Here is a 25,871-nt window from a genome sequence, read left to right as displayed (position 1 = left end):
AGATATGTCAGCAGGTTATGGGCTGATGTGAAAACAACAGAGTAGCTGTAGTTGGTAAATAGTCTCCCCAGAATGACTGAGACTTCCTCATTGCCTGATACTTGGATGGGGCATTATTTGTTCGTTGTGCTCAGGAACGTTTCCGGAGAGAGAATGTAGATGATCCACCAGGGAGGGGACATACTTGACATAGTATTGGTAAATGAGCCTAACGAGATGTCTGGAATTCCACTGGGAAAGATTTAAGGATTATAATTCTGAAGGGTTTCAGCCAGTTATTGATTAAGGATGAGACTGGACCTGAAGGTGGATGAATGTAAGTTTGTGGAAGAATTGGGCAGGTGTCATAGAGAGTAGTCTGGGAGCTGATGTTACTGGCTGTTACTGCATGGAGCTGATGTTAGCTGTTGTCTGACATGTGAGAGTCACGTACAGCCCAGCCGGTCAGAATTTATTAGTTCCCTGTCCCTGTGAGGAGGGTAGAGAGGGACAGGGATGGTCAGGAACTTAGGGTGATGAGGAATATTGTATTTGTTTAAAAATGTAAGACGAGTCATGTGCAAGGACGAGGAAGATGAAATTGGACAGGGTCTTGGAGGAACATACAGGGAGCAAGAAAGAAGTCACACAGTGAATCAGGAGAGTGAAGAGTGACCAGGAAATGTCCTCATTCAGGAGGATCAATGGAAATCCCAAGGCATCTTATGCATACACAGAAAGAACAGTTGAGTGGGAAGAGGACAGGACCACTCAAGGACAAAGGTGGGAGTTTACACCCGGAGACAGAGTTAGCATGTGAGGTAGTAAATGAACACTGGTGTTCACTCAGTGTACAAGGAGGAAAGCGTGATGAGAAAGGCGGTATGGTGATATTTTCCAGCATGTTCATACTAAAGAGGAGGTGCTGTTGGGTCTCTCAGACCATTTAGATGGGTAAGTCCTTTGGGGGATTAAGACCATTGGGGGGCACAGACCACATGCAGTTAAATGTGATGTTTAAACTGCCGGCACCGTACTGTAAGAACAGAAATCTTAACAACATCTGACCCGTACTGTAAGGGAACGGAATGGTCTATCTCTGGTATAAGCATATCCTGTATATGTGACTGCACAAGAATAATCAACGTTTGACTACAGGGACAGTGAACTTCACAATATCTAGAGCTTCACCACCAGGACACAGAACAATAAAACTCACAGCACTGTGCAGTGAGCACACGGTCCTGTACACACCTAGCACTGTACTCCACCGTTAAACACTTCAAGGACAGGGAACTGTACAAACGTGACATTGTACTACAATTCATGAACACTATCTATCCCCTCAGTCCCACTGGACATCTCTTAGGATGTAACAGAGAGTTGACAAAGGAGAACCTTGAATGATGTCTGCTTCAATTTGCAAAGGTTTTTGAAATGCTGCTGGCAGAAAGAGGAACAGAAACGTAGGCAGGTTCTGTAAAGTTGGAAAGACTAGTGTGTGGCTGTAATTTCCCCAACATTTACTCAGATTTTCTCAGTGTAGAGGCTCCGAGGAGTGGAATTTGTTGGCATCCTGGAAATACTTACCAGCATTTACAGCCTATACTATGTCAGTTTCAGCAGATTTAGCGTGTGATCTAAAACTTTGATAATGTTCTCTAGATATTTAAGGAGAATAGCCTGACTGGTCTGGTTTAGAAACACCAACGCCCTTGAATGCAATAACAATTGAAATGCTGTGGATGCAGCCAGTCCATCACAGGTAAAGCCCTCCTCACCACTGAACACATCTACAAGGAGCACTGTCACAGGAAAGCTGCATCCACATTCAAGGACCCCATCATCCAGGCGATGCTCTCTTCTCCATGCTGCCATCAAGAAGGAGTTACAGGAGCCTCAGGCCCCACAGCACCAGGTTCAGGAAAAGCTATTAAACCCCAACGATCAGGCTTTGGAAGCAGAGGGGATAATGTCACTCAGCACAACAATGAACTCGCTCTCAGGGAATCCACAGCTCATGTTCTTGATATTTACTGCATATTTATCATCCGTTTTGCTTTGCTTTTCGTTTATTTACACAATTCCCTCTCTTTGTTGTATTTTCTAAATTGGTGGGTTGATCAGTCTTTGATGTGTGCAGTTTTTCATTGATTCCTCTGTGTATCTTTGTACTTACTGTGCATGCCCGCATAAATTTGTACTTTGACAATAAATTTACTTTCAACATTGAACTTCACAGAAAGTATCTTGGGAGGATAGGTGGAGTAAGATAGGGCTTTTCTCTTTGGCAGGAAGCAGGATGAGGGGGAACTTGTTGGAGGTATACAAAATGACAGGAGGCATCAGGTAAGTGGACACCCAGAGAATGTTTCCCAAAGGGAAAGTCCCTAAAACAAGGAGGCCCAATTTTAAGGTGATTGGAGAAACATGTTGGGGGGGGGGGCGGGGGGGTTGAATGTCTGAGGATAACTTTTAAACACAGAAACTGTGTGGAGTTCACTGCTAGGGATGGTGGTAAAGGCAGATGCATCAGGGACACTGAACAGTCCTTGCACTGGGCATGACCCGTGTAATTGATGAGTTTCAGTGGGAGACCATTTTGATAACAGTCATCCTCAGAGAAGGGCACAATCTTGGAGGAATTTACTGAACTAAGGGCAGCTAACGATCACCTCCCACCTTGTACGTCCTGCTCACCTTCCACCACCTTCTTATCCTGACCTCTCATTTCTTTTTCCCAGTCTCTGGAAAGGGGCTCTGCCCGAAATGTTGACAGTTTACTATTTTCCATAGATGCCGAGTTTTCCCAGTATTTTGTGCGTGTTGCAAGCTTATGAGAAGCATGGTAGGTAGGAGCTGGGGAGAGCAGAGACTGGGAGCGGCTGTAACTCACACCTGACCTGTGAGAGTTATTTAAAGCTGAGTGGTTCAAAATCCAAATGGTTTATATGAGGGAGAAAGATTAGAATCCAGATCTAAGAACATTGCATGATCGGGAATGTTGTAAATGCAGTCAAGAAGGAAAAGGAATGATAAGGAATGTTTAGAAAGTGGAAATTAGACAATGCCCTTGATGGATGTGCAGCAATATGCAAATTAAAAGGATAATCTGCAGTGCTGAAAGATGGTAAGGGACAGGGACTGATTTTGCTAAATAAGCCTGGAGAGAGGGTGGCCATTTCTAAATTTCAAAAAAGGAGGACATTGCATATATGGTCATAGGTTACCTTATTTACACAGTGCGTTTCAACTTTTTTTTAAATAAAATTTAAACCGTATTGCAAAAACAACAAGTGCAAATGGATGATCACTTATTTTATTAAATATAAAATCTAACATGATCCTTCTTTTGCCTATATAAATCCAGCAAAAACCTATCTGTTTCATCATTAATCAGTGATTTTCTGCCAGAACCCTTTTTCCTATTCAATGATTCATCATTCTGCATATGACATACAAGTATTCATACAGTATCAATAAAGAATTGACAGAAATGAATCATCAGTTTACTCCTGCTGAAGCAGATATGCTAACCAAATTAACTTACTTCACAAACTAAAGGAAGTAGCCTACTTAGGCCTACCATGGACTGCCAGATACGGATGTCTATGTATATATATTTATTTCTGCCCTTTACTTGCCATTTCCAGGAGTTTTCTGTTGGCCAGGAGTTTTTTTTTGTACATGGCTGGACACTCTTCTGAGAAGTTGTTACACATTTGGAGCTCTGCTTTGACTGAGTCCACTTGCAGAAGGTTTTTCTCGTTCCTCCAAGCTGAGGTCATCATTGAAGAAACCCGTTCTGTGTGAGCATTGCTGCATGGAATCGGGAGATGTAAGCACTCGCCTTCTTCAGGTTTGTAAAAGAGACCTCGGATTTTCTGAACAGCTTGACGTGCCTTTCGGACGTGCTGACGTCACTTGTACTCTGCGCATGAGTAGTAGTGACAACGGAAACTCCACACAATAAAAATATATTAACGGGTGTTTTCTCTCTCACTTCCCACTGTTTCAAGTATATCTGAGGTAATTATGTAAGTTTCTTTGTCAGACCCAAAAAAAAAGGAGGACAAATTAACGTCCGGCTCGAGGTGGCGCAGGACGGAGGACAGAGTGTTCAAAAGCCGGAATGTCCGGCCTCCCTATCTGGAGGGAACATCTTGTCTATACATTAAAATCATAAGGGGCACTGTAGAGAAAGCAGGGAAGTAGCCAACTCAGTGGTGGAGGAGTGAAAGTATGCCTGGAGCCGGAATAAGTAACCAAATCACATTTCACATCAGTATTCAATAGGCAATAGAAAATAGATGCAGGACTGGGCCATTCGGCCCCTCCAGCCAGCACCGCCATTCACTGTCATCATGGCTGATCATCCACAATCAGTATCCAGTTCCAGCTTATCCCCATGACCTTTGATTCCGCTATCTTTAAGAGCTCTGTCCATCTCTTTCTTGAAAATATCCAGAGACTTAGCCTCCACTGCCTTCTGGGGCAAAGCATTCCGCATATCCACTACTCTCTGGGTGAAAAAGATTTTCCTCAACTCCGTTCTAAATGGCCTACCCCTAATTCTTAAACTGTGGCCTCTGGTTCTGAACTCACCCATCAGCGGGAACATGCTTCCTGCCTCCAGCGTGTCCAATCCCTTGATAATCTTATATGTTTCAATAAGATCCCCTCTCAGTCTTCTAAACTCCAGTGTATACAAGACCAGTCGCTCCAATCTTTCAACATATGACAATCCCGCCATCCCGGGAATTAACCTTGTGAAGCTACACTGTGATCCCTCAATAGCAAGAATGTCCTTCCTCAAATTTAGGGACCAAAAGTGCGCACAATATTCCAGCTGTGGTCTTACCGGGACCCTGTACAGCTGCAGAAGGACCTTTTTGCTCCTATACTCAATTCCCCTTGTTATGAAGGCCAGCATGCGGTTAGCTTTCTTCACTGCCTGCTGTACCTGCGTGCTTCTTTTCAGTGACTGATGTACAGAAACACTCAGATCTCGTTGTACTTCCCTTTTTCCTAACTTGACTCCATTTAAATAATAATCTGCCTTCCTGTTCTTACCACCAAAGTGGATAACCTCATATTTATCCACATTAAACTGCATTTGCTATGTATCCGCCCACTCACCCAGCCTGTCGAAGTCACCCTGCATTCTCATTACATTCTCCTCACATTTCACACTGCCACTCAGCTTTGTGTCATCTGCAAATTTGCTAATGTTACTTTTAATCCTTCCATCCAAATCATTAATGTATATTGTAAACAGCTGCGGTCCTAGCACTGAACCCTGTGGTGCCCCACTGGTCACCGCCTGCCATTCCGAAAGCGACCCGTTAATCGCTACTCTTTGTCTCTTGTCAGCCAGCCAATTTTCATTCCATGTCAGGACTCTGCCCCCAATACCATGGGTCCTAATTTTGCCCACTAATCTCCTATGTTGGACTTTATCAAAGGTTTTCTGAATGTCCAAATACACTATATCCACTGGCCCTCCCTTATCCATTTTCATAGTTACATCCTCAAAAAATTCCAGAAGATGAGTCAAGCACGATTTCCCCTTCGGAAATCTATGCTGACTGGGACCGATCCTGTTCCTGCATCCAAAAGTGTCGTAATTTCATTTTTATAACTGACTCCAGCATCTTTCCCACCACTGACGTCAGGCTAACCGGTCTATAATTCCCTGTTTTCTCTCGCCCTCCTTTCTTAAAGAGAGGGACAACATTAGCCACCCTCCAATCCACAGGAACTGATCCTCAATCTATTGAACATTAGAAAATGATTACCAATGCGTCCACGATTTCTAAAGTCACCTCCTTAAGTACCCTGGGATGCAGACCATCAGGTCCCGGGGACTTACCAGCCTTCAGACCCAACAGTCTATCCAGCACCATTTCCTGCCTAATATAAATTTCCTTCAGTTCATCCATTACCCGAGGTCCTTTGGCAACTGCAATATCTGGGAGATTGTTTGTGTCTTCCCTTGTTATCCAAAGTACCTGTTCAACTCGTCTGCCGTTTCCTTGTTCGCCATAATAAATTCACCCGTTTCTGTATTTAAGTGCCCAGTTTTGGTCTTAACTATTTTTTGTTCCCTTTCGCATACCTAAAGAAGCTTTTACTATCCTCCTTTATATTCTTGGCTAGGTTACCTTCGTACCTCATTTTTTTTCTCCGCGTATTGCCTTTTTAGTTACCTTCTGTTGCTCTTTAAAAGTTTCCAAATCCTCCAGCTTCCCACTTATCTTCGCTAAGTTATACTTCTCCTTTATTTTTATACTGTCCATTACTTCCCTTGTCAGCCACGGCCTCCCCTTACTCCCCTTAGGATCTTTCTTTCTCTTTGGAATGAACTGATTATGCACCTTCGGCATTATTCCCAGAAAAACCTGCCATTGTTGTCCCACTGTCATCCCTGCTAGGGTGTTGTTCCATTGAACTTTGGCCAGCTCCTCCCTCATAGCACCATAGTTCCCTTTGTTCAACTGTAATACTGACACTTCCGATTTTCCCTTCTCCTTCTCAAATTGTAGATTAAAGCTTATCATATTATGGTCACTACCTCCTAATGGCTGCTTTACCTCGAGGACCCTGATCAAATCCGGTTCATTGTTCAACACTAAATCTAGAATTGCGTTCTCTCTCAAAGGCTCCAGTACAAGCTGTTCCAAGAATCCATCTCGGAGGGGCTCCACAAATTCCCTTTCTTGGGGTCCAGTACCAACCTGGTTCCTCCAGTCTACCTGCATGTTGAAATCCCCCATAAAAGCTGTAGCATTACTTTTGCGACATGCCAGTTTTAACTCTTGATTCAACTTACATCCTATATCCAGACTACTGTTTGGGGGCCTGTAGATAACTCCAATTATGATCTTTCTACCCTTAGAATTTCTCAGCTCCATCCATACTGACTCTACGTCTGCTGATTCTATGTTCCCCCTCGCAAGGGACTGAATATCATTCCTCACCAACAGAGTCACCCCACCCCCTCTGCCCATCAGTCTGTCCCTTCGATAGGACGTATACCTTGAATATTCATTTCCCAGGCCCTGTCCACTTGAAGCCATGTCTCTGTTATTCCCACAACATCATACTGACCAATTTCCAACTGTGCCTCAAGCTTATCCACTTTATTTCTTATACTCCGTGCATTCATATACAATACTTTTAATTCAATACTCCCCTCACCTCCCATATCAATTCCTGTTTCGCTTGGCCATACTGTATGATCCCTTCTTGAGCTTTCTGCTCTGTTGATTCTGCTGTCGTTCTTAACTTTTCTTATTCTGACTTTCCCTTTATCTCCATCCTTATATTTCCAGTTCGTCCCCTCCCGCCCCGCCCCCCGCCCCACTACTTAGTTTAAACACACCCGTGTTTCAGAGGCAAACCTACCTGCCAGAACGCTGGTGCCCCGCTTATTAAGGTGCAACCCGTCCCTTTTAAACAATTCATCCTTACCCCGAAACATACCCCAGTGGTCCAAGAATGTAAATCCTTGCTTCCTGCACCAGTTCCTCAGCCACACATTCAGATCCATTATCTCCCTGTTCCTGCCCTGTCCAGCACGAGGAACTGGAAGCAAACCGGAGATAAGCACTCTGGAAGTCCTGCTTTTCAGCCTTCTCCCGAGTTCTCTGAAGTCGCGCTGTAGAATGTCTTTCCTCTTCTTCCCCACGTCAGTTGTGCCGACATGCACCACCACTTCCGGATGTTCACCTTCACTCTTGAGGATGTCCTGCAATCGGTCCATGACATCCTGGATCCCGGCACCAGGGAGGCAACACACCATCCTTAAATCTCGCCTGTTGCCTCAGAAACCCCTTTCTGCACCTCTCACTATGGAGTCCCCTACTACCACGGCTCTGCCTGACGTCTCTCCTCGGCTTTGCTTCGGCGCCAGTTGTTGACTGGCTGACCTGACCGCCTCTCAGGCTGGCAGTGTCTTCTGTCCCGACAGCTTCCAAGAGGGTGAACCTGTTTACGAGAGGTACATCCCCCGGGGTCTCCTGTACTTCAAACATCCTTTCCTTCCTCATCGTCGCTCCTCTTCTCTCTTCCGCTATCCTCGATGTAACGACCTCGCTGTAGGTCCTGTCCAGAAATCTCTCGTTTTCCCGGATGAAGCTGAGGTCATCCAGTTGCCTCTCCAGTGCTGCAACACGGTCCTTCAGAAGCTGAATCTGGACACATTTTCCGCAGTTGTAGGAGCCAGAGATACCATCAGTGTCCCTGACCTCCCACATCATGCACGCAGCACACTGAATCAGCCTAGCGGTCATTTCTTCACCACTTCTCACCCTCTCTCCAACTGTGGCGTAGTCTTCTCCCTCAGCCTCCTCGCCGAAGACTCTCGAGCCAAAGACTCACTTTTCTCACAAGGCCCTTGCCTCGACAGGCCGCTCCCCAGAGCAAACCTTGCTTATATTAGCTGATAATTTGAGTAATTAGTTTCACCTGCCGCACCTCCGCCGACCTTGAAGGTCTGTGTTGCTGGCTGCTCACGACCGGCTTTTAAATCAACCGCTCCTGCTCAGCCAATCCCCGCACTCTCTCCTTCACTGCCGCGCCTCCGCCGACCTTGAAGGGGTTACTGTGGGGGTTTCTTGAAGTTTGGGATTACTGTGGTTGAAGCTCTCGTCAGGAAAATGGACTTGGGCGAGATGCTTTTTTTCCCCCCACCCGGAAGGCCGTAATAAGCGCAAATGGCAAGGGAAGACGGGGACCAGATTTGCAGCCTGGTCTCGGCGTCTTCTCAGGATTTGCCCCTCTGGGTGGAGTCTAAGTAATAGGCACCCAGGTTCATTGGATGTTTCAAGGTTCTCATGAAAGTAAACTCTTCCGCTTACACCTTGTAGCTCCAGGGATCGATCCCACCTTCCACATTTCCAAACTCAAACCTATAAATACCAACCCGTTTGCCCCACCACCATCAGTCCCGCTGTCGCCCATGTTTGTTGCTGGGGAACAGGTCTTCATGGTAAAATGAACTCGGGACTCACGGACTGTTCGGCATGTTGGACAGTTCCTCGTGGACTGACTGAGATTCGGAGCCGAGTGACGCCGCTGGGTTCCTGGAGGGGACAACGTGGATCGGGCGCTCGTCCTTGTCAAATATCATCATCTCTCCCAGTGGCCAGGGCCGTCAGGATTCGGTCAAAGGGGATGGGGCCCTGTTACGATGCGCAGCCAACCACGCCAGCTTCCGAGGTTCAGCCGCTCCGATTCTCCAAAATATGGCGAACTGTCGCTGTCCTTTTAAATATTCATGTCTGCTCCGCTAATTGGCGTCCATGTTTTGGCGCCAGGATTTTAATATTTAAAGAGCAGCTCAACTCAGCTTCGGTGTTGAAACGTCAGCTTGACTTTGGGTTCTGGTCTAGCGTCTAGCTTAGAACATGTTATTCCTTTCAGACCGATATTGTGTTTCGATTCTAGTCTCGGATTCTCCAGCTCTTGGGTCCTTACCATCCTCGCCTTGTTCTCTTGTCATAATTCCCACTTGAAACGGACGACAGGCTACTTGCCAACTACCTCAGCTCGAAACACTAGAAAATCTGCAGATGCTGGAAATCCAAATCAACACTCACGGAATGCTGGAAGAACTCAGCAGGCCAGGAGGCTTCAAAGGTAAAGAGTAAACAGTCGATTTTTCGGGCTGAGTCCCTGCTTCAGATTGACTTACCTCCACATCTGCAAATATTCAGAATGAAGTTTATTCCATTCTGTTAGGTCAGTGAAGATGTCTGGGACAAACTTTTCAAACACTAGACACTCTGTCGAGGATGCCATGCAAACAGTGAGTACACTGAAGCTGACTGCCCTCATGGAAGATGCCAACATCTATTTCGCTCAGGTAAGTGAAATCAATCCGGCATCACAGAGTGAACTGAACGAAATTCGCGATGATGTAAAAGGATGAAATCTGCTGATGGAGGGACCTGATGAAGAGTCTCGGGTCGATACATCGACTATTTATTCCCATCCAGAGATGCTGCCTGACCTGCTGAGCTCCTCCAGAACACTGTGTGTATTGCTCCAAATCTGCAGCAAGGTCAGGCAATACTGTGAGCATCGCTGGCCATCTGTTCCAAAAGAAGCTCACCAACGCAGACCTTACTGGCGTCAAGAAAACATACTCACATGCTTGATTGTTTGCTCCATACTCGTCATTCCTGCTTCTCAAAAGTCAAGGATATCAAGACATCGAGAAACGTCGCCGTAGAGCAAGGCAATCCGTGTGGTGGCCCGGTCTGAGCACACAGCTAGGAGATTACGTAAAGACATGTGAAGCATGCGGAAACCTGTACAAAAATCATGCGGAACCCTTTCCGTCGCGCAAAATTCCAACACTGTCGATGAAAAATTGCGGGCACAGACATCTTCGAGCTGAAAAGAGACAAATATCTTCTCACTCTTGATCACTCCTGGAAAGCTGAGGTGTCCAAGCTGTCCTCAGCAGTTTTTCAGCAGCTGAAAGCTGTATTCACTCACCATGGAATGCCAGAGACACTTGTGTCACACAAAGACCCGCAATTCAGCAGCCCAGAATCCAAGGCCTTCGGTAGGGAATATGAGTTCAAACACCAGACAAACAGTCCCTGAGTTTGATGGCCGTGCATTAGGTTTCGGGTGAATCCTGAAGGAGCCCTCAAAGGTTCTGACTGTGACTAAGTTACTGCAGAAGTCGGAGAGTTTCGTGAATCTGAAAGTATTTATTCATCACCACAAACAGACATTTTCTTAGGGACTCTCTCGGTAGAGTCCCCCAGACAGAAACTTTATCAAGAGTTTAAACGCTTGAGGAGAATGGTAACAGTAGTAATTCAATACAATTTCACAAGCTACAATGACAGACTATACTTCAATATTCAGCAAATGATTCTGTTGAAGCACACATTCACATTGGAGAACATTTAATTGATGACAGCGACAGACGCAAAAAGCTGTCAGAACTCAGCAGGCCAGGCTGTATGAATAAAAACGAGTACAGTCGACGTTCCGGGCCGAGACCCTTCGGCTGCACTGGAAGAAGAGATCAGTCAGAGTTAGAAGGGGACCTGCTGAGTTCCTCCAGCATTTGGTGTGTGTTACTTGGATTTCCAATATCTGCAGATTTTATCTTGCTTTTTTTTTTATTTCATAAGGCAGCTCGGAAGGTTCAGGTATCTTTGTCAGAAGAAATAAAAACTCACACAATTAATTCACTAAATTAATCTCAATGTGTCATCCCGGGAATTGAACCTGTCTGATGTAATGTGTTTATAAATCATTTAAAAACCTTTATTGTTAAATCTGTTGAAATCTGTCCCTGTGGAGTTGCTAAATGGTATTAAAAACCCCAGGTATGTGCTGCCTTAGCATTTCATTCCGAGAGATCGCCTGTAGCACGGGGAGACAAATCACTGGACAGAGAAAATGTCTGCAATGTTGGATCGGTACGAGAGTGTGGAGAAAATATTGTACGTGTTGATTGCCGTCATTGGAGTTCCTGGTGAGTGAGCAGAGCAATTCATGTTTGGTGTTTCTGTTAACCGCTGTGAACCTGGTTGTGTTAATTTGACGATCATCCAACCTGATGAACATTGCACAAATATCGGTCAGAGATATCGATCCTGTTAATGCAACAGTCTGATTTTTCATATTTAATGACACGAGGAGCAAAGCCTCCGACTCTCCTCTGACTAACGGGATCGACTCCAACGTTGCTGTGCCTTTAATGACACCTTCTCCAGATTTGTCCCAGTGCTGGGGACAAGCAGCTCTCCGGGAAGGGATGGGTGGCAGGGTTTTAGCGGGACCTTGTCCCAGTGCAGTGGGCAGGCAGCTCTCCGGGAATGTGTGATGGGGAATGTTTTAATGGGACATTGTCCGGAGTTGTAGTAGTGCTGGAGACAGGCAGCTCTCCGGGAAGGGATGGGTGGTAGGGTTTTAGCGGGACCTTGTCCACAGTTGTCCCAGTGCAGGGGACAGGCAGTTCTGTGTGAAGGGGTGAATAGGCGGGTTTTAATGGGACCTTATCTGGAGTTGTGCCAGTGCTGGGGAGCGAGGTTCTTCAGCAAGGTAATACGGGGTCAGTTTAATGACACCTTGTCTGGAGCAGCCCTAGTGCTGGGAACAGGCAGCTCACCGGGAGGGTGTGACTGAGAGTGGTTCGCATTGTGAAGTTCGCTCTTTCTGAGCTATTAGTCAGAGCTACACTATAGTCCTATACTTCACGTCTCCCTGTAAAGTCTGTCACAGTCGGATCCCACTGCCTGTTGGTTGATAATTGCGTCTGATCCCCTGAACCAGAATCCACCAATCTGTAGACGTGTTTTATCGAATTGAACTGCGCTGTAGAATTAATCCATTAAGGCAGCCACCCAGCCTCAGGTTACTAAATGTTCCTGTTTGCTCCCTGTGACCCATCGTAAATCGGGGCAACGCTTCGTCGTGAAGAAGGGTCTCGGCCCGATAGGAGAGATTGTTCAATTCCATGGGTTCTGCCTGACTTGCTGAGTTCATCCAATATTTTGGGCGTCTTGCTCCCCTCTGCCTCCCTTCTCGGCCCCATCAGATGCTGAGTTTCCAGAGGCTTGGTCATTCACGGTTAAATCAGTGAAACCGGCCCCATCGGCGACTGGGATCGGGATCAGCACCGATTGTTGCTCAAACAACTGGTTTTTATCGCCGACGATTGCCCTCGCATCGTCCTCTTTCCACACCGGAGATGGCAGGTCAGAGACAGGGTGACCCGTGTCTGCTGTTAGGTTAGCAGCCGTTCACAGACTCCAGCACTCCTGATCTTCAGCTGAATAAACCTTTGTTAATTCCCGAAGAATGTGTTCAGTGATGCCCAGTCTCCCTCTCTCTCTCCCTCTTTCCCCCTCCCCCTCTCCAGTGAATTTAGTGGCGATTGTGATCCTGTCCCGGGGAAAGTGCGGCCTCTCTACCTGCACCACTCGCTACCTGGTGGCCATGGCAGCGGCCGATCTACTGACTATTGTCACCGAGGTCTTGTTTCAAATCAATTTGTATTACTTCACGTGGAATGTACTGGACATCACCCCTGTGTGCAGTGTTATCGATTCACTGACGTACGCAGCCACAGACTGTTCTGTCTGGTTCACCGTCACTTTCACCTTTGATCGGTTTGTCGTCATTTGCTGCCAGAAGCTGAAAACAATATATTGCACCGGGAAAACTGCGGCTGTGGTTCTAACAACAACCGGCGTGCTGTTCTGTCTGAAAAACATACCCCGATACTTCACACGGGAACCCTTGGTGATCATCGACAATGTACCGTGGTTCTGTAATCTCATAGACAATTATGTCACTGACCCCGGGTGGGTAGGATATGACTGGCTCGATACGGTTTTAACTCCGCTCCTCCCTTTCGCTGGGATCCTGCTGCTCAACGCTCTGACAGTCAGACACATTTTAGTGGCCAGTCGGGTCCGTAAGGGGCTGAAGGGTCAGAGCAAGGGGGAGAACCGCAGTGACCCGGAGATGGAGAGCAGGAGGAGGTCTGTGGTTTTACTCTTCACCCTCTCCGGCAGCTTCATCCTCCTGTGGATGACACAGGTTGTAAATATCATATATTATCAGGTCTCAGGAAAGGGATTTGATTTCAATGATTCCGAATGGATCTTTCACTACGTGGGGTTTTTGCTGAGGAATTTCAGCTGCTGCACGAACTCATTTATCTACGTGGTGACTCAGTCGAAATTCAGGGAGCAGTTGATCAGCGCGGTGAAATATCCGGTCACCTCGGTGCTTCAGTTCATGAATAAAGCCGCGTCCTGAGCACAAGCCAGAGGCGGCCGCTGTGTCTCCAATACGGGCTCCAGCTCCTCACATTTACCGCCTGATCTCCCAGGTGTTGTTCACGAGCGGATTATCCCATTGACCGACAGCTCCGCCACATCAGGACAGTGTGTGCTTGGGAAGGATAAAGCACCATCCAGGAGCCTCAGTACCTGATTGGCCCAGCCAGATATCAGTCCAAGATGTACTCCAGAATGCCACCCAGTCACTGGTCTGCTGATATGTCCATCTATTCCCATTCCAGCCCACCAATTTCACAGTCTCCCGTTCCCAGAAGACGACATGGGGTCTCCTCTGATGCTGATGAACTAATCCAGCATCAATCGCACCCGTCTCCTCCTCCTCCCCCCACTGAATGATTGGCCGATTTGAAAAATAGGGCGGGCTTTGGATAAACGGCGGTTGTCTCTCCAACTTAAAGGCGCATTCCCGCTACTAACTCGACTGGAGTGTGGTGCGCAGAATTGGGTTTAAGACCCTCACTCTTTTTTTTCTAATGAAAGCTAAATTACTCCAACAAACCCTACATATTGTAAGTTATGAAATGCAATACCGTGAGTTACGTTCGTCCCTCCCCAAGTTAAGAATGTTTTAAAATTATAGATATCAGCCCCCCAAAGATCGTAATGAAGCCTGCATTTGAGTTATTTCTACATGATATGCTTCACCCTGAAGTAGTAGGTGTTCAACTGTTTCATAATGACAAAACCTACACGACCCAGAACGATATTTTGCAGCACAACATAATGTACAATTGAGCACAGTATAGCCAATTCGGAGCCGTATCGATATAATTATTTCCGTCCTTTTTCTTACTCCTTTCTCCCACAAACTTAACAGTTTTATGTAAATGTGTCTCCCCTTGTGCCCATTAACCCGTCAGTCTTGCCAGAAGAACCAACCCTACAAACCTCAGCTTCTGATTTGTTCATTGGGAGGTCTTCATCCATTGTTGATTTTTTAACACTTGTAACTAAACAGTCAACCCGCCCATTCCTCTGAGCAGTTCTGTGTGCAGAGACCCACAAGAAGGGGACATAAAGAACAATACTTTGAATATGAAATAATGTTTCATGAGTTCCCAATAGTAAATCTGACCAACTCCTAGAACGTGTCTTAAGATGATCATCAAAACCGAAAAAGCGTCTGAACAAATTACAATTTTACATGGACAAAATTCCTCCACCTACTTTAAGCCTGAAAAGATGGCAATACGTTCTGCTGTATATACTGTAAATGGTTGGCGAGTCCTTTCTTTATCGTCACCTGTTCCTCAGGCACAAAAACAGCCACACCAACATTCCCACTTAAATTATTTTTGATTAGTCTGAATTAATGGTTGACATATCGTAATAATTTCCTTCATACTCTGTTGAATCAACAGACTCCCGGGCATAACAGAATCCTTGGACTTTATTGAACTGTGTGACCAAATATTGAATAGTCAGAGGGAGAACAAGGTGGGGTTTCAGAGAATGTGACCGTGGGCAACCTTGCGTAATTCAGCAATCCCGCCTTCCCAGCGTGATAAGATCCCAGCACCTTAAAGTAAAAACACTCTTCCTGTGGTGTTTCCAATAGTCTTCCAACCCAACTTTAATGATCATTTCTTTGCCGCTCAAATTTATCCAGTATGTTAACATCGACTGCCATCTCCATAAATGTAATTGTAATTGTCCCATTTCAACCAGTAAAGACAAAACAAGGGACGACCTTACTGCATCACAACACAATCTTAAAGCCTGTGGTTGTATCACACCCGTATAGTTGAATATTAATCTAATCCATAAGCCACACAACCATAATCAAGAACAGATCCAAATAAACAGATGAAGATGGTCAAGAGTGATAATCATGTAGCACGCCAGAACACCCACAGACACCTGAGAATATTTAATACTCCTTTATATTGTTGTTTTACTGATATGGCGCTTCTGTGTCAGCTTGTTATCGACCCACTTGCCTGGAAATCTTACCACTGATATAACTTCAAGAGTTTGACCATATCATTTCAAATCCACTGCAGGTCTATTTATACCATTTGTAAAACAAATAACTTGTGCATTAGCTACTGAAAGCTTAAATCCTCATCTGTTTGCCTGTGCTTCAAATTTGTTAATTGCCAATTGCATCCAATATACAGTATCATTGAAATTCTTACCTCTAATCCATAAAGCTGCACCATCTGAATATAGTGATTAACCCACCCCAGTGGCTATCTCACAGAAAATATCATTAATCATAATATTAAACAATAAAAGGTTAGTCCTGACGAAGGGTCTCGGCCTGAAACGTCGACTGCACCTCTTCCGAGAGATGCTGCCTGGCCTGCTGCGTTCACCAGCAACTTTGATGTGTGTTGCTTGAATTTACAGCATCTGCAGAATTCCTGCTGTTTGTAAAGGTTACAAATGCTGCCTTATGGCTTCTCAGTCTCTATCTCATAGAAACCCGAATGCAACTGGTCCACCCGTGCCAGCACAGACTGTCCAAATATATGCAATCTTTCCCTCAATCTTTTTCATAATTTAATCAAAATTCATCCTTCCATAAATATCGTATGCCTTTTCAATGTCAGAAAATGCTATTACATCATTATTTAATTGTACTTTCTTAATGTTATCTTCTAAACCAAAAACTGAATCTAATGTCATATTAGCCTTCTGAAATCCACATTGATAAAGCTATATATCACCTTTTTTATCCAAAATATATTTCAAACGCTCGATTTATAGAACTGAGAGGTTAACGATAAGGCCTGCAACTGGAAGTATCAGGCGTAGAGTCTCTAGAATGCCTTTTTTCATGACTAAAGCAGCTAGCCTCATCTATAAATGCGATTTTAAAATCTTATTATCTCAACAGACTTGTCAGTCAGATGGCTAATCATAAATTAACACATTATCGTTTCCTGGAGACATTTGACCTGCATTAATAATAACCAAACACGAACAGGAGAAAATCTGCAGATGCTGGAAATTCAAGCAAAATACACAAAATGCTGGAGGAACTCACCAGGTAAGTTTTTTTTTTTCTTTTTTTTTATATACCTACCGTCCTGCAGATGTGCCTCTGCCCAAACTTCGACTGTACTCTTTTCCAAAGCTACTCCCTGCCTTGCTGAGTTCCTCCAGCATTGTCTGTGTGTTTCCCGAATTGATAATAGCCTTCTTAAGTTCACAGAAAGAGAATTCTACATCAGTGATACTATCACTACTACGACTGACTTTCAATATGTTGCACGGGGCGACTGAGGAGAACTCAAGTGCAGGACACCGGCACGTCGACTGAGTTGGGGATGCTGGCGTAGACGTGAACGTAGAACAGCAAACCGGAGGAATCTTGACAAGGTAACGGGATCTACAGGGACTGTCTTGAAACTAAACCTGAACTCGAAACTAAATTTAGAACTAACGGTTCTGAGCGAACGAGAGAACGAAGTATCATACAAGGATAGACGAACAAACTGGCGACCTGTGATTGCGACTCCATCGGACTCATTTCACAGGTCTCTGATGCAAACCAGATGTACTGTAATTAAGTAAACTAGCAGCAATTGGAAATCTAATGACTGAAATTAGGGCATAATCAGGGAGAGAGGATTGTTAAAGGGGAACAGCCAAACGGAACCATTATGACACAATACGTCAGGGCATTCACAGAGAACCTCATCTCTACATTTTCATTTCACTGAACAGCAACTCAGCCAGTGATAACAGCGGACAGAGATGGGTCTGAGATACAATAGGCCGGGTGCAAATCTGCGCCATGTTCCGGCCCCTCTATTCTGCTCCATTGCCATGGTGGAGTTCAGCGAATTACTTCTGTGGGTGGTCGCTGGTCTCGGCGTCCACAAGGACAGGCGTGGTTCCCTTTCGACGCCTCGGTCAGTCCGTTCCCAGATGTTTGCGGTGGCTGAGGAAAAGTGATTTTGCAAGAACCGAACAAGAAAATCATAACTACAGCTCCCAGAAGGCCCTGCGGACTGCTCTGTTCGACAGTTGCAGCTGATTGAGCGCGGGGCCCGACCGGAGTTGTAGTTCAAATCAAAAGCGGGTGTTTGTGAATTAAGTTCAATAGTTTCTGTTTGAACAATTCGTGTCATTTGTATACTATTAGGCAGGAACTTGGGAGGATAAATTTGGAGCAGATTTATTTCGGGAAATGCTAGGCAGAAATGTGGCAAGTAGAAGAAAAAAGTTTACCAACGTTTCGAGAAATTTGGTACTGTTAGAATTCTAGAAAATTACAGGGATGGCAGGAAGGAGATGAAGATTGAAATTGGGAGGGCTAGAAGTGGCCATGAGTAGGCATTGGCGAGCAGGATTAAGGAAAGCTCCAAGGCATTCGACAAGTATGTGAAGAGCAAGAGGACGAGCCGTCTGTGAACTTGACCAATCGGGAGCGATTGTGGAAACATGTGCCTGGAGTCCAGAGCCGGTAGCGGAGGTACTTAATGAATACTTTGCTTCAGTATTCACCAAGGACCGGGTGCAGCGAGCTGAAACATTTCAGCATATAGAACTTAAGTAAGAGGATGTGCTAACTTTGAAAGGTACAAAGTTAGATAAGTCGCCGGGATCGGATAGAGCACAGCCCATGTTAATGTGGGAAGCAAAGCAGGAGATTCCTGAGTCTCTGGCAAAGATCTTTACATCATAAATAGGGACGGGAATAGTACCAGAGGATGGGAAGTTTGCAAAGGAGGTTGCAATGTTGGAGGCGAAGCACAGGAGGTTCATGAAGTTGACTCCAGAGATGAGGGGGTTAGACTATGAGGTGAGATTGAGTTACCTGCGGCGGTACTTGCTGGAATTCAGAAGATTGATAGGAGATCTTAGAGAAACGTACACAATTATGAAAGGGATAGATAAGATAGAGGTAGGGAAGTTGTTTCCACTGGTAGGTGGTTCTAGAACTCGAGGACATAGCCTTAAGATTCGGAGGAGTAAACTTAGGACGGAGCTGAGGATAAACTGCTTTACCCCGAAGTGTGGTAAATCTCTGGAATCCTCTGTCCGATGGAGCAGTGGAGACGAAAACACCGAATATATTTAAGACAAGGCTGGATAGAGTTTTGCATAGTTGGGGAATTAAAGTTATGGGGGAAAGGCAGGTAGGTTGAGATGAGTCCATGGTCAGATCAGCCGTGATCTTACTGAATGGCTTGATGGGCCTGATCCTGTTTCTAATCTTCTAATGTTCTAAGTGCTGTTCCCTTTTTCAGGAAAGGGAGTAGAGATGACCCGGGAAATTATAGACCAGTGAATCCTAATTCAGTGGCGGTCAAGTTGTTTGAAAAGCTCCTGTGATGCGGGATTCATAAGCATTTGCAAGAAATAATCTAATTAGTCAGATCGGCTTTCTCAAGGGTAGGTTATGCCTCACGATCCCGATCGAATTCTTTGAGGATGTATCAAAACACATTCACGAAGGTAGAGCATTGGGATTGATTTCAATGTATATTGATTTCAGTATTTGAAAGGTATCCCCGAGGAAGAATCATTCAGAAGTTAAGGAGGCATGGAACCAAGAAGAACTTGCTTTCTGACACCACAATTGCCTTGCCCACAAGGTAAAGGGTGTCTGTAGATAGTTCGTATTCTGCACGGAGAATGATGACCAGTAGTGTTCCGCAGTGATCTGTACTGGGCCCCTCCCTTTTGCGATAGTTCTAAATGAGCCGGACGGGAAGTAGAAGGGTGATTTAGTAAGTTTTCTGATAACACAGAAGTTGAGGGTATTGTGGACGGTCTGGTGGGCTGTCAGACATCACAGAGAGAAATATATAGGATGCAGAACTGGGCTGAGAAATAGCAGATGGATTTCAGTCCATATAACTGTGAAGTGGTTCCTTTCAGTAGTCAATCGTGAAGAATATAATATTAATGGTAAAACTCTTGGCAGTGTGGATGATCAGGGAGATCTTGGGGTTCCTGTCCATAGGACTCTTGGAGCTGCTGTGCAAGTTGACACTGTTGTTAAGAAGGCGTATGGTGTGATGACCTTCTTCAGCTGTGGGTTTGAGTTCAAGAGCAGTGAGCTAATGTTACAGCTATATAAGACCTTAGGTAGACCAACTTGGAGACTGTGTACAGTTCTGGTCACCTCACCACAGGAAGGACGTGGATACTATAGAGAGTATTCAAAGAAAATTTACAAGGATGGTGCCTGGATTGGAGAGTGTGCCTTCTGAGACTAGGTTGGGTGAACTTGGCCTTTTCTCCGTGGAGCGTCAGAGATTGAGAGCTGACCTGATAGAGGTGTACAAGATAATGAAAGGCATTGATCGTGGATCGGATAGGACAAAGAATGGCCAGCGGCTTTTACCCCCCAGGGCTGAAATAGCTAACACGAGCGTTATAGTTTTAAGGTTCTTGGAAGTAGGTACAAGGGGACATCGCAGGTAAGATTTTGACACAGAGAGTAGTGGGTGCGTGGAATGCACTGCCAGCGATGGTGGTCGAAGCGGATACATAGAGCACAGAACAGTACAGCACAGTACAGGCCCTACGGCCCACATTGTTGTGCCGACCCTCAAACCCTGCCTCCCTTATAACACCCCCACCTTAAATTTCTCCATCTACCTGTCTAGTAGTCTCTTAAATTTCACTAGTTTATCTGCCTCCACCACTGACTCAGGCAATGTATACCACGCACCAACCACTCTCTGAGTCACAAACCTTCCTCTCATATCCCCCTTGAACTTCCCACCCCTTACCTTAAAGCCATATCCCCTTGTATTGAGCAGTGGTGCCCTGGGGAAGCGGCGCTGGCTATCCACTCTATCTATTCCTCTTATTATCTTTATACCACTATGATGTCTCCTCTCGTCCTCCTTCTCTCCAAAGAGTAAAGCCCGAGCTCCCTTAATCTCTGATCATAATCCATACACTCTAAACCAGGCAGCATCCTGGTAAATCTCCTCTGTACCCTTTCCAATGCTTCCACATCTTTCCTATAGTGAAGTGACCAGAACTGGACACAGGCTGATAACTCGGAGGCTGGAGCTGAGCGACAGACTGGGAACTGGACTGCAGATGCTGGAAATTCAAGCAACACACACACAATATGCTGGTGGAAAGCAGCTGGCCAGGCAGGATCTACAGGAAGTGCAGACGAAGGGTCTCGAGCCGAAACGTCGACTGTACTTCTTCCTATAGATGCTGCCTGGCCTGCTGCGTTCACCAGCATTTTGTGTGTGTCACTTTAAATGACGCAAGTTTTCCATTCTTCGGGCACATTTCTCCATTTATCAAATAAATCCCTGGAATGGTCAAGTGAAATAGCAGAGAACTCGACCCACCTACGATAAAAACCATGTTGGCTTCATTTATTTCGTTGACCCAGATTACGGTATTAATCCAAAATTTGGAATACAATTTCTGCCAATGCAGCGATCACATCAGCGCCTTTTTGTTGTTTCTTGCATCACATAATTACATTTATTTTGCTGATTTTACTGAAACGGTAAAACTACTAACATTCGTTCACCTGGCTGCAGAAATATAGGCATATTTACCAAACGTAAAAAAAAAAATCGAAGTCTATTTCAACTTCCGTCAACGCTTACAATTTGATTTACGTTTTACCTGCAGAAGCGACCGTTTAACGTAACCAGACGTTTCAATCCACCCTTTACCTCCTCCCTGAATTTCCTCTGTGACAGAGTGTAGATACACGTGTTGGTGCAGGTACTCAGAAACTGCAACATGAATCCAAACTGTTGTAGGATGTACGACGGGGTATTCAAATATTTGTCTTTGTAAGAGTAATTCTGAACTTGCCAGTTCACAGTATATACAATAAAGGGGATCCACAACAATATGAAATTGGCTGATAGAGCGAACAACAAAATTATTGATTTTCTCCGGTTCTCCACCTCTGGATCATTCCTTTTCTCTCTGCTGTTCCTGAGCCCCCGGCGAACTCTGTTTGCCGCGATGATAAGGCTGACTGTTAAAGCATTAAAAAGCAGAATCAAACAGATCGGCAATAAAGGTGTCGTGATAGTATTGAATAACTGGTGCGCTTTCCACGCTGGTAACGTAAGGAAATCCATTGTCAAAATGCAGCGCCAGGGAATGTTGTCAATGATAATGATGGGTTCTACCGCAAAGTATAATGGGATATCCTTCGCACAACTCCATAAACACACAATAGTCGCTGTCCTCTCGGTGCAGTATCGCTCCCGCAGCTTTTGACTGCAGATTGCAATACAGCGATCGAACGTGAAAGCCACCGTGAGCCAAACAGAACAGTCCATGGCTGTGACCCTCAGGACAAGCGTCACGGCGCAAATCGGGGTAATGAGCAATGGAAACGCATAATTATAAATATTATTGATCTCAGAGAGTACAACAGCAATAATAACACCCATTAAATCAGCTGCTGCCATTCCCACCAGGTAACGGGAGATGCATTTAGAGAGTCCGCACTTTCCCAGAGACAAGATCACAATCGCCACTAAATTAACTGCAAGGAATCAAAGAAGAATTAGCTTCACGCGCATAAACCCCGACCATTTTTACTTGGTATGTTCATATAAACATGTTGAATCGGACTGAGTGAACCTCAGACATCTGATCCTATGCCGGATCAGGCAGGCTTCGATGTGGAGAGTGGAAATGCATCACTGTCCTGCGTACGGGCTCCGTCACTGTTCTGTGTACGAGCTGCGTCACTGTCCTGCGTGCGGGCTCCGTCACTGTCCTCCGTGCGGGCTCCGTCACTGTCCTGCGTGCGGACTCCGTCACTGTCCTGCGTGCGGGCTCCGTCACTGTACTGCGTAGGGGCTGCGTCACTGTCCAGGGTACCGGCTGCGTCACTGTCCTGCGTACAGGCTGCGTCACTGTCCTGCGTACGGGCTCCGTCACTGTCCTGCGTACGGGCTGCGTCACTGTCCTGCGTACGGGCTCCGTCACTGTCCTGCGTACGGGCTGCGTCACTGTCCTGCGTACGGGCTCCGTCACTGTCCTGCGTACGGGCTGCGTCACTGTACTTTTACGGGCTCCGTCACTGTCCTGCGTACGGGCGCGTCACTGTCCTGCGTACGGGCTCCGTCACTGTCCTGCGTACGGGCTGCGTCACTGTCCTGCGTACGGGCTCCGTCACTGTCCTGCGTACGGGCTGCGTCACTGTCCTTTTACGGGCTCGGTCACTGTCCTGCGTACGGGCTGCGTCACTGTCCTGCGTACGGGCTCCGTCACTGTCCTGCGTACGGGCTCCGTCACTGTCCTTCGATTGGATGATAACGACGGGCCCCAGTAACAGGTGATCAACAGCGTTCCAGTCGACATTAGATTTTCCAGTGGGCGGCTTATCGAGCCAGTCATGTAGAGAGCTGAGGATGCTGAAGGTTTTATATATTGCGGGAATAAAATGGATGAGGGAGACTGTTTCTTAGCAGATAATATTTTAAAGTGGCGAGACGGCAGAGCTAAACCTATGCTTCGATTTACAGGTGGCAAATAAACTTGAATCTTGTTTCTAGCAACGGAGATGCAACATACAGATGTTTACACCCTCATGTTGTGAGATAGATGTAAGAAGTAAAATAAATCTCATCTAATCGTATCTTAATTACAACCGACAAAAGAGGACGACACAGTGAAATGAAAGAGTTTTGCACGTTGTTGTGGCAATTTCAAACACATACTGATAAATAAATAGTTGCATTAAGACGGAGACGGGTATCATGTATGTTGCCGGCGAACGGCGGAGCTCGCAGGGAGAGCTGCAGCGACGCTAAAGACTTTGCTTTCATTTTGGTGAACGTCTGAGTTTCTGTATTGATGTAGAATCAAATTTAGAACAATACGTGCTGGTAAAGCTGGAAGGTCGAGTGAAGCAAATGCAAGAAAAGTATAAATATTAAGTCTCAGTCGATTGGACATCATAAGTGAGTAACAATTTCAGAGAGAAACGAAATAAGAAAATGAAATATATGCTTAAACCTGACCAGGCTTCAAAGACTCATCAGATGAGGCAGCATCTGTAACAAATGTTTCAAGAACAAAACACACACATACAATAGTAGCCAATTTCAGTTACTTACCAGGGATACCAATCGTTGCTAGTACAGGATAGTAAATACTCGCGATGTAGTAAATTGCTGGATATCCCATTTTCTGTGTGGATCGGTGATCAGTTGAAAATAGTCCGACTCATGATATCTACTGTTGATTGCTTTGCAAGCTCTTATACAGGAGAAGAAAGTGGATTCTGACAATTAATCATACCACGTGGTTAGTCACATCAATGACAGTCCACTGAACAAACACTTCAGGTAAACTATTTATATACATTGTGTCATCGTGAAATTAAAATCTTACCGGCGGAATAATCAAAGAATAACAATTATATTTAATTTTGTTTATTCAGACCTTCAAACGAGAAGGTTGTACTTTTTTTTCTCGATAACACATCATTGGTGCGTTTCACGTAAAATAATCCTGAGTCTCAGTACTTTCACAACGTGGACTATCACTCTCGAATAATTATCAATAGTAGCAATAGCCGAAGCTCCTTAAGATTCTGAGGTTAAGGAAGGGCGTTCAGTTTTATTTTTCAATTCAATATTTTCTTTTCACGGCAGGAGAATGTTCACACCTCTTTTCTGCTTTCAGATTGGTTTGGAGCCTCAATAGTGGTCAATCTGGATGAGAAACAACTTCGATATTGATTAGATTAGTTATGTATCTCGAAGGTCACCTGCAGCTCTAAACTGATATGGGGGTAGAGGTGTCATCTGTGATTAATGTAAGAAATCGCTTTCATAAAACTATCTGCAAAAATAAATAGATTCAATACCATTTTTCCCATGGAACTGCAGTGTTTAACACAAAGTACTTGTATTTCTCCCACTAACATACTGATCCATTTCCCCTCTCTCCTTAGACATTTTGTTGCCATTTCTTGCAGGTGTGTTATTTTCATATATTGTTCAGCACATTTTTCCGTTATTATTTTGCAAATTTTAAAAGACTCAGAGTGTCCAATATGGGAAGACAAATTTCCTTACTGGATAAAAGACAGATTGCATTAATGACGAATGAATTTATATCCGCCACGTAAAATAACAATAACTTATACTCGCGCTGTCCCTGTGTTTGGGAAGTCCCATGCCTTCATTACACCTCTGATAAATCATTTCGGAACAGTTTTTGTTGTCTCCAGTCCCAGGTTATTTTATTATAGAATCTGTTTCTGTCATATATTTTGTTTGGGTACTTCCACGACTTGATTATATCTGCATGAAACACCGTACGACCAGTCACGTTGTCCAATGAAAGAAGGATTACTGTTTATAGTGTCTATGTTTCAACTTGTATCTTTTGGAAAAAATGAGTCTCTATGACATAAACAAACCGGCAGTTCTTTCGGTGAACTTTCCAGTTGATTTTGGACAAACGGCTCTTTCAACCTCCTTTCAGCAAATGGGAACTAACTCGTGTCTTATATCGGTCCAAATGTCCCTTCAATATCAACTGTAGCGTTGCCTCTGGTGTCCTTTCTCCAGTTTCAATTTTAAGAACATCAGGCCACAAGATATAGGAGCAGAATTATGTCATTTGGCCCATCGAGTCTTCTCCACGATTTCATCATTTTGCGAAACATGAGTACGTTCGGTAGATCTGCCATTTATTCATTGAATCTTGGAATCATGGGATTAGAGAGATTGAAATAAGTACATCCGCACGACTGGTCTTTATAGTCAAAACCCCTAGCTACGCTAATATCATGCCCGCTTGGCAGTTATATCCAGATACACCTATTCCGTCCATGTAACTTTACAAGAGATGGGCTAATAATATTCATGCAGCAGAATCAGTACAGGTAGAAAACAAAACAAAAATCCTAAACAAAATCCTGATGTGGGCAGATAAATGACAGGTTGAATTTAATGTAAGAAAATGTAAAATGTTACATATAGGAAGTAGAAGTGTTAGATATAAGTATACAATAAGAGTCTTGAGTAAGAGAGTGCATTGTATGAGATGGATTTGAGTCTTCTGGAAGACATCACTACCAACATCTAGGCAATGCACTGAAGCAATTCGGAAGGCTGA

General features: G+C 44.9%; 1 long non-coding RNA gene and 1 pseudogene across 1 annotated transcript; both read left to right on the top strand.

The window, feature by feature from the left end:
* Positions 1-11,317: 11,317 nt before the first annotated feature.
* On the top strand, positions 11,318-13,779 carry LOC140185188 (probable G-protein coupled receptor 139; annotated as a pseudogene).
* Positions 13,780-23,137: 9,358 nt separating this feature from the next.
* LOC140185217 (uncharacterized) lies at positions 23,138-24,495 on the top strand. Its single transcript, XR_011882532.1, has 3 exons — positions 23,138-23,263; positions 23,998-24,088; positions 24,429-24,495. It is a non-coding gene; the product is annotated as an uncharacterized lncRNA (long non-coding RNA).
* Positions 24,496-25,871: the final 1,376 nt, after the last annotated feature.

The sequence above is a fragment of the Mobula birostris genome, chromosome 20 (assembly GCF_030028105.1).
Source record: "Mobula birostris isolate sMobBir1 chromosome 20, sMobBir1.hap1, whole genome shotgun sequence".
Taxonomy (NCBI): Eukaryota; Metazoa; Chordata; class Chondrichthyes; order Myliobatiformes; family Myliobatidae; genus Mobula; species Mobula birostris.
The sequence above is the reverse complement of the archived record's forward strand: the minus strand, read 5'-3'. Positions and strand labels throughout refer to the sequence as shown.